Source organism: Saccoglossus kowalevskii, chromosome 11, assembly GCF_978046115.1.
Source record: "Saccoglossus kowalevskii chromosome 11, keSacKowa6.1, whole genome shotgun sequence".
NCBI lineage: Eukaryota > Metazoa > Hemichordata > Enteropneusta > Harrimaniidae > Saccoglossus > Saccoglossus kowalevskii.
The window spans coordinates 22,505,924-22,515,778 of record NC_140651.1 but is presented as its reverse complement, the minus strand read 5'-3'; the positions used below and the strand labels follow the sequence as shown (position 1 = coordinate 22,515,778).

The following is a 9,855-nucleotide window of genomic DNA, read 5'->3' as shown; positions in this document are numbered from 1 at the left end:
AACAGAAAGGGTTTGGTCATTTATTTCACACAATACATTATGCGTTGCCTAAGTGAGATCAAACACGTGTAGTTGATTGGTTAACCGGAAAAATTCAAATTCGGTTTTTAACCTGCAGTGTACACGATTTGTGAATATTTCTAGCGGATCCGTGGCATACATGTTTTGTCATTTATTACGACGGCTTAGATGGATTGCCAGTTTTGCAATAGAAATTATGTACAAAAACAGATTTGCAGCTTTCGAGACAGAAAGTCTGAAGCGTTATGTGGTGGCAACACCGCAAACCACCAGTGCGGAATGGGCGTTTGAGTTTTAGTGAGACCGGCAGCCAATTGATTGACTCTATGAAGGAGGTTGTTGTTGTTTGTTGTTGACACTCATAAAATATATGTTGGAGTGAATCCTGATCGCCACAGAGTGGGCATTTATTGTTTGTGCATTGTTTTATATTGAGCAGAAAATTCCCAGTTGTGTATGCACCATGTATAATGCGCCATTGTAGGTCTCCTTCCTGTTTCGAAATAAGGGGAACATAACAGTCTTTAAAGTTCGGTTTAATTTCTTGTGTCATTCCGAGTATGATCAACACTGACTATGAATTTATAGACACTGCCTTTATCAAATTTATAAAGTGGCAGGTTCAGGTCATCAGAAAAGTGTAAATCAAGAGTGTAGTGTCTAGTGACATGCGCAGTATCGCGGCCGTTAATAGTATGCGCGTTTAAAGTTTGTTTCCACTTATCAGGTATAGCATCACAAAGCTCGTTTATATGTTGTTGTAGAACACGTACAGAACGGGTTTTAACGGAACTGTGCAAATCAGACGCAGATGACCAGACTTTGTCGTTTTCATTAAACAAATGTTTTATTTTGGTGATACCAGCGGTTACAAACTGGTTAAATGGATGTGTGTCGTGTTTTATGTAATTGAGTGTGTGGGGGTTGTTGAATAACGGTTCTTCAAAAAGGTGCGCAGCATTAGTGTCATCAATTTTGCGGATCTTGTCAAAACAATTCCAACAGCGCAATAACTCAGTGTAGAATGGTGGTACATTTGAAAGTGAATAGTCAATGTTCGTAACAAAAAGTTGTTTCGTGTATTCCAGATTACCTACTTTGCTTAGAAAAAAAATCTGTGAATCTGAAACACGGGTGATCATTGTCGTCGTAAAGATATCTCTGTGTGTAATTCACTCGCATGGCTTTGGTGGTTGAAGCAATATCAACAACATTTTAACCGCCTTTATCAAGTGCGAGATGAAGTTTCTCAGCAGGAATCCAATGACGGCCTTGCCACAAAAAAATCACGAGTAAACGTTGTATGTGACAAACGGTGTTAGTGGGTGGAGACAATGAGTTGAGCCGGTACAGCAACTGAGATGCAATAATGTGGTTTATAACAAGTGTGCGCCCTCTATACGACATTCCGGAAGCAAAGTGCGACCAGAATTCAATTTTGTTTTCCACTTTTTGAACCAACTCAACCCAATTTTTGTCTGCATAGTTCCTGTCATTCCCCAAGTATACACCTCGTAATTTAAGACCAGTATTGATCCATTTGATATTTAGTGGTGTGTCTGTGCGGCCACGCCACTCACCAACCCATTACCCTTCGGTCTTTTCCAAATTAATTTTTTGCGTTTGATGCGCGCCCATAAACTTGCAACCAGTAGTTCAGCCTGTTGAAATCTTGATTCCGAGTGATTAAAAGCTCTACGTCGTCCGCATAAGCTGCAAGTTTACAGTGTTTACCATCCGTTCCCGGTATCACAATACCCCGAATTTGACTATCATTTCTGATTTTGTTCAGAAGCGGCTCAATGGCAAGAACATACAACTGTGTGGAAAGGGGACAGCCTTGTCTAATCCCCCGTGTCAGGGATAGTGGTGGGATCAGGGAGTCATTACAGCGAATCAGTGTCTTTGCATTGTGATATAAAAGCTGAATATAAGAGATGAAAGTGTTGCCAAAGCCAAAAGCGTGCAAGGTGTTTATTAAGTACGACTGATTGACTCTGTCGAAAGCTTTTTCTTGGTCTAGCGCCACAATGCCAAGGGGGATGTTAGACATGTTAGACAGATCAATGCTATCGCGCAGTACGTTAATATTGTCATGAATATGACGACCAGGGATACTACAGCTTTGATCGGGGTGAATAATAGTACCTAAAACAGAGCGAAGTCGTAGTGAAATTGTTTTTGTGAGTATTTTGTAGTCACTGCACAACAAGCTTACTGGTCTCCAATTTTTTTATGTTTGAGCAGTCGCCCTTCTTAGGAAGGAGAGTAATGACAGCACGCGTACAAGACAAAGGGAGAAAGTCATCCCTGATGGAAGACATAACAATTGAATGAAAATCCTTACCAACTATAGGCCAGAATTTCTGGTAGAACTCATCGTCAATACCCGGCGTGCGCCCTCTAGGAAGTTGCTTAACTGTGTTGCTGAGATCATCAAACGAGATCTCCTCATCGAGTTCAGCACAGTCATCTTCACTAATCTGTGGTAAATCCTGTAAAATTAAGTGTTGTGCATTTATATCAATGGTTTCGGGTGTGTACAATATTTTATAAAATTGGCGGATGAGTTGACGTATTTCGTTTGGATTCTCAGTCAAGCTAGTGTCTTGACGCTTAAGGTGTGTAATGTTTTTCTTTTTACCATTATCTTTCTCGAGCTTGAAAAAGAAAGAATTACATATGTCACTTTCATTAATGTATTTATGGCGCGCGCGTACTGCAGCTCCTTTGACCTCACTACGCGTTAGTTGAGCGAGCAGCTGCTTTTTCGCATTATATTCCTGGGGGAGATCAGTATTGTTAACAAGATTTATGTTCCATGATTTGAATGTCATTCTCTAGATCAGTTTTATTTTTTCTTGTGAGTAATGTGCCTAGAGTAGCAATACTGTTGAGTTAGAAATTTGATGTTTCCCAACGTCCCACCACATTTGGATGTTTTGAAAAATATTACGCTGCGTTTGCCAGTCGCGCCAAAAGTCTGTGATCAACTCTGAATAATCATTGTCATCCAAAACCGCAGTGTTCATACACCACACTGGATTATGATTTTTGACAACCTTTTGAGAATATTAATATACACAAGTGAATGGTCGGAAAGACCAAGTGCAGTGTTATTGATAGATACAGTTTTAACACGGTTCATGATGTGTTTACTGACATAAAATCTGTCGAAACGTACAAGTGTGTTACACCGACCCCAAGTATAGTTTGTTTGGTTCCCGTGATGGTTGCGCCACGCATCGACAAGTTTAAAACAGTGTAAGGTTGCGTTGAGAAAGTGCGTAGTACGAAGGTCAGGTTCATTACCACCATTGCGGTCTAGATGTGGGTCAATCGTGCAATTGAAGTCCCCTCCCATTAGTATGGGGTCCCCATTCAAAGTATTGAGATGGTGCTTCAGTACTTTAAAGTATTCCATACGCTCATTACCATTAGTGGGTGAATACACATTGATTATATGAATCGGGTTGTTATTAATGTTAACATTGGCATGTAAAAGGCGCCCAGGTACTATTTCCTTGCAGGAAATAATGTTTACTTTGCAATTTGGCTTAAATAAAATAGCTATACCAGCCTGCTTAGTAGTGCAATGCGAAAACAGACACCTGCCGCGCCAAATCACTTTCCACGTGTTTTCATCTTGAGCGAGTGTGTGTGTTTCCTGTAATAAATGTAAATAAGCGTTGTGATTACGCTTTAAAAAATCAAACACCTGGTTTCTTTTGAATGCGTCACGACACCCGTTGGCATTCAGTGTAGTTGCTGAAAGAGATGCTGCCATGGTTACGGAATATATTAGAATTCGGCAGTGAAGTTACCCGTAGTTTTGATATGTAGTTTTATTTTATTTACCAGTTTTAGAATGCGTGCTTTTTGAGATGTTGTGAGTTTTGTCGAGTTTATGTAAGTTATCAGACATTTAGCCAGAACTTTGAGGTCTGGATAAAACTCGAAACATTTTGAAATGAATACTTTTGAGTGCACTGTGTCCACTTGGTATTCTTCAATAGATGTGTTTGATAGGGATTTAATTTGTTCATTTAAACTTGGTGTGTTTGACATGACGGAAACGTTGTCATCGTCTTCACACTCACTGGTTTTTCGATGCCTGCAGTGCTTTCACTTACTGGTGAACTTGAAAATAAATCTTGCGATTCATCAATCATAGAACCTGGAGAGTAGTCTTGGCTAAACTCTAAAACTGGGGTTGGCGGAAAGGGTGGCAGTGGAGAATCATCAGGGGCGTCAGGATTCTCTACAATGGGGGGTGCGGGATTTACCACCGTCACGTTGGCATATACGTGTTGCATTGTATGCCTGGGTGACTGATTGTTTTCGCCTTCAGCTATCACTGAATGTGATTGTGAGTGATGACTCGTGGTACACAGTGTATCACGAGTGGTTGAAGGAGGGGTTCGTACCCTCACTTCATCAATACAAATATTACTTTCTACATTAACTTTATCTGTGACGGTTTTTTCAATGGTAATTGAATCTGTTATCAGTTGTTCATTTTCATTGTGTTTAGTGTCATTGGTGTGAATCGTTGCATTTTCTGTTTGAGTGTCCATTGCATCGTCATTGTCATTACTACTATTGTTCTCTGTGATTTCATCATTGTTTACAGTGGTGACATTTTCTCTATGTTTTTCGCTATCATTGCTACCTGTTGTGTTGGTGTTAATTTGCGTAACAATGGGCAGAATGCCTGGACAGTTTCTACGAATATGTCAGTGTTTTTTGCAAGAAAAACACTGTAGCTCGTCAGTGGAAACATATATGTTGTACGCAAAACCGTCATATGTTATAGGTAATAAACCATTGATGTCAATATTGTTACGGTATACATACACTTGCCTTCTAAACGATTTGACGTGCTTCAGAGTTGATCGTTTGCACCCGAGTGGGATTGCCCTAACACCACTGACAACGCGACCATATACAGACAGTGAGTTGACAATGAGTTCATCAGGTAGGAAAGGTGGAACATTAGACAACACAATTTTTGTTGAAGATCTAACCATTGGTTCAACGGTGATATGAAGATCACCGATTGATGCCTTGTACTGTCACCACGTCAATCCATGACACATGAGCAAGGAAAATGACAACAGACTTGTTCATGCGTGAAGCAGCCACAATATTATCAGCGCCGACTAAATCGGCGACAGCCTCAACATATGCGTTCACTGAAACACCTTCAACATTTTCACACCTGATGGCATGATTACGTGTTAAGTTAGAATTTGCGTTACGTGGCCTTTTTTCAGTGGCCGCCATCTTGTCGACCACCAACCACACGCACAACTAACCCATAAAGACACGATAATCCAGCAATCCGCTGGTTATAAAGACTAAAACGAAACCAAAATGAACCCAGCAATATGTACAAAAAACAAGTAAAACGTATTTACAAGATCTGAGGTCCCAAGGACTTCCAGTGACTACTGCAAACAACTGATAGACGGAGCGACTGCACGACACGTCCGACCCCTCCGAGTAGTAGTAGTAGTAGTAAAAAACTGATCCTGGACCAGATAAATTTGGCGTGTTGAGGAACGAGACAGAATAGCTGTCCATAATCTGTGTTGGCAGTTCGATATTCGATTGTTTTTTTGTGAATTGCGATAGAAATGTAACTTCAAAGTGATGATAATAGCACACGTTAAAACGCAAAGGCTCATGGGTATACACATGCGCAGGCATAGAAGATTGCATTAGATGAAATCTAAACTTCTACAGTGCGAGCAATGAATATTCTTATTTTCATTTTAGAGAAATACTTTCCAGACTGTGTTGATAACGGATGGTAAACAGTGTTTGAGACACAATCACTTAACACTGACTTTAATTTCGTGATGAGGTTATATAGGCGGAAGATGAGGGCAGATTATATTTAAATATTTGTCATATTTCTTTAAAATTATATAATAACTATCGTTTGGTATACGTTATATTTATAAAGTATGCACACACAATGCACAACACTGTGTATATGCATTAAAAAGTTAACTGGTTGAACGATGTAACCACAGCGCTAAAATAAAATTGCTGTACATATTCAGGTCAGCCTAAGCGAATAAAACTATGTCTGCAGTTTCTGTTGAGCTCATAGAAGCAACCAAATTTATTATAATTAATATCCTATGTCAGATTTGATAATAGCTCATGTAATTATGCTTCTCGTATCGAATTACTATACTTCATTATGATCAGGTAGGATTCAATGCAGGGGATGGCGTGTCTTTCTACAAGTTGGCGGCTTTACTGAAACTCGAAATAGTCAATATAAGAGAGACATCCAATGTCGGTATATTTGGACGATATGCCTTTAAAACCGATGGAGAAAACATCAAGGAAATATGTTGTGCACATGGAGGTTAGTTCAGTTTAGTTTTCAACTACAGGACTTGAGTTATAATCCATCATGCCCTTATATTTCAAAATAGTGGTTCTATTTACCACATATAACCAACATTCATCAGGTTTAATCATCCAACTGTTTATTGCAATAAACAAAATGGAAACAAATAATTTTATTTCATATACATGGTCCAGAATGACCTATGAAGTACTGATCTGAAAGGAGAAGACGTGAAACAAGCCACAATAACCTCGAAATGCATTCTTGGTATTTATGATGTCATAAAACTGGGAGACACCTTAGTGCTTGTAAGAAGTAAGAAAATTAACAACTAGTAAAATCAGCAGAGATCTAATAGAGCTAATAAATACGTTCCATTTTAAGACAATGCTATTCTTGATAAGCATTTTGTTATATTTGAAACAAACTCATATACATATATGATATGATTTTGTTGGGAACGGTTTTTGGTTGGCTGTTCTGGATTCGTGTTTCTCTGTACGACATATCCATGACTTAGTATGTTATTTCTAATTCACATATTTACGACTGATAGTTATGAAATATATCTGCTGTTTCATGCTACATTTCAATTGAATTGCTCTCATAGTTCATATTCATATTCTACACATGCACACATGAAACATACACGGACGCTGGAATTGCTTTTGATTTGATGTATTCTATTTCATTCTTGTACGCATGAATGGGAAAGGAAATTAGAGCGAAGACAACTATGATGAATGCACACAAAAAAGTATAGCGAACAGTCATTAGGTAATGCACCGTTATCATGGACATACTGTCAATATCGTAATGCACACGTCTTCATGCTCCTTCACAGTCTGTAAATAACAAACACAACAAAGGTATGTTATGAATTGGTTGCACGTGTTTTGGCGATGGTATTATAGCTTGTTAACCACCAGGCTGCGATAGCCACGTACACCACTTTCTCGGCAAAACCATTAGAATGTGTGAATTTACTAAATAAATAAAGCGACGTCATTACTCACCATACTGACATACATATCCCTTCTTTCTGATTTTTCCATCTGGATTATCACCACAATAATCGTCATCCCACTGAAGATAACTCTTCTTCCTGTTGAAATGAGACTTTCTATTATGTATGTTCTATATTACAAGACGTTTATGAAGATCCGATTTCTATCAACATCGCTGCTTTAAATATAAATTCCACTGAATCTTACTTACCACAGTTGCACACAGTCCTGTCCATTAACATGATCTCCCTGGTAGTTGTTATTTGGTTGTCCTGGTGCCCACCTGGTGAACGAGTTAGGCCCTAAATGAGGGCCTTTCTCCCACTTGAAAGTGCCTTCACTCACACGATCACTGAGGCCAATCCAAAAGCCCTTTCGAACTCTATCATCAAGACCGTTATCATAAATGAATTTTCTAACTTTATGGAATTTTTCTTGTGTGTCAAGTCTGGCTAAGTAACTGTCACTGTCAATGCTGTTGCAGTGATTTGCAGCAGTGGCCCATGTCACTTCCTCGGTGTGTATTTCATAACAATAATATTGCAAACGAACAGCAAAGCATGATTCGGAACCTGCAATTATAAATGTTAGAGAATTTACTTTATCCTGTATACCATGGCAGTTTAGTATAATGAAGCAGAGAATGTATTTTATATATAATCATATTATGTAATAAATATTCTGCTAACCTAATAGGTTCACGCAAGCAGATTATTTTTCTAGTGGTGTAATTTATTTCACCCATGGGTAGGGGAATTTTATGAATAACACTAAAATCTATATTTCCTAATCACAACAGGTTAAATTAATGGTAATCAGGGTTCATAAATTTATATCAATAAACAATGAATCTCTACAAAGTTTTGAATACAGACTTACAAATTGCTGTCAGTGCGTTACATTGTAGCGTTTATAAACTTTATTCGTGGTCCTACAAGTTTATTTTTGAACGAGTGCAGTGCAGGCTCGTTTTATAAATAAAATGTATAGTGTACGGTAACTCATGAGATATACTTTATATACCCGACTGTTACGCAACTAATACCTGGAAAAGAGGTTGTGTGAAATATGGATGAAAGCTATTCAGTTTGTTTTGAGGATTTAGTTAAAAATGATGTCTTTTGTAATACTGATAGGCCCTCAGCAATGACTCTTGACGTCATATATGATCATTAGATAAACGATCCAGTATCAACCAAGCTTAACAACGCTCGAACAACTTAAACACATCCTGAAACTGCTCAATGTATTGCTTTGTTTTATGATAGGATTGATATGATTGAATCTAAAAAAATTACATCAAAAGTCATTGGTACGTGTACATACAACGTGTAGACCTAGTAGGCTGATCAAGAATAGCATTGTCTTAAAATGGAACGTATTTATTAGCTCTATTAGATCTTTGCTGCTTTTACTAGTTGTTTTTTATCTTCATTCTCTTACTTCTTGCCAACGGCAAGCACCACCGCGTCTCCCAGTTTTATGATATCATAAATACCCAGAATGCATTTCGTGGTAATGGTGGCTTGTTTCCCATCTTCTCCTTTCAGATCGGTACTTCATAGGTCATTTTAGACCATGTATATGCTATCAAATTATTTGTTTCCATTTTGTCTTATTGCAATAATCAGTTTGATGATTTAACATGATAAATGCTGGTTATGTGTGGTAAATAGAACCACTATTTTGAATTATAAGAACATGATGGAATATAACTCAAGTCCTGTAGTTGAAAACTAAACTGCACTAACCTCCATGTGCACAACACATTTCCTCGATGTTTTCTCGATCGGTTTTAAAGGCATATCGTCCCAATATACCGACATTGGATGTCTCTCTTATATTGACTATTTCGGGTTTCATTGAAGCCGCTAACTTGTAGAAAGACACGCCATCCCCTGCATTGAATCCAACCTGATCATAATGAAGTATAGTAAAACGATACCAGAAGCATAAGTACATGAGCTATTATCTAACGTGTCATAGGATATTAATTATAATAAATTTGGTTGCTTCTATGAGCTCAACAGAACTTAGAGACATAGTTTAATTCTCTTAGGCTGACACGAATATGTACAGCGATTTTATTTTTAGCGCTGTGGTTACATGGTTCAACCAGTTAACTTTATACTGCATATACATTGTTCTGCGCATTGTGTGTGCATACTTTATAAATATAGCGTATACCAAACGATAGTTGTTATATGATTTTAAAGAAATGTGACAAATATTCAAAAACAATCTGCCCTCATTTTCCGCCTGTATAACCTCATCCGCAATTAAAGTCAGTGTTAAGTCATTGTGTCAGGCAACTAATTTATTGAGTTACCATCACTGTTAATAGCAGAGCTAACAGACGTACATAAAAAACTGTTGTAATATTATTTAATAATAATGTGGCTTACTTCAGCTGGTATGCCACCTTTGCGACGCATAGTACCAGTTGTCCAGTTAATG

General features: G+C 38.1%; 1 long non-coding RNA gene across 1 annotated transcript; it reads right to left on the bottom strand.

Annotated features, from left to right (window-relative positions):
* Positions 1–7,055: 7,055 nt before the first annotated feature.
* On the bottom strand, positions 7,056–7,674 carry LOC100367616 (uncharacterized). The gene is made up of 3 exons (XR_013420365.1): positions 7,610–7,674; positions 7,408–7,496; positions 7,056–7,236 (listed from the first exon to the last, which is right to left on the bottom strand). It is a non-coding gene; the product is annotated as an uncharacterized LOC100367616 (long non-coding RNA).
* Positions 7,675–9,855: the final 2,181 nt, after the last annotated feature.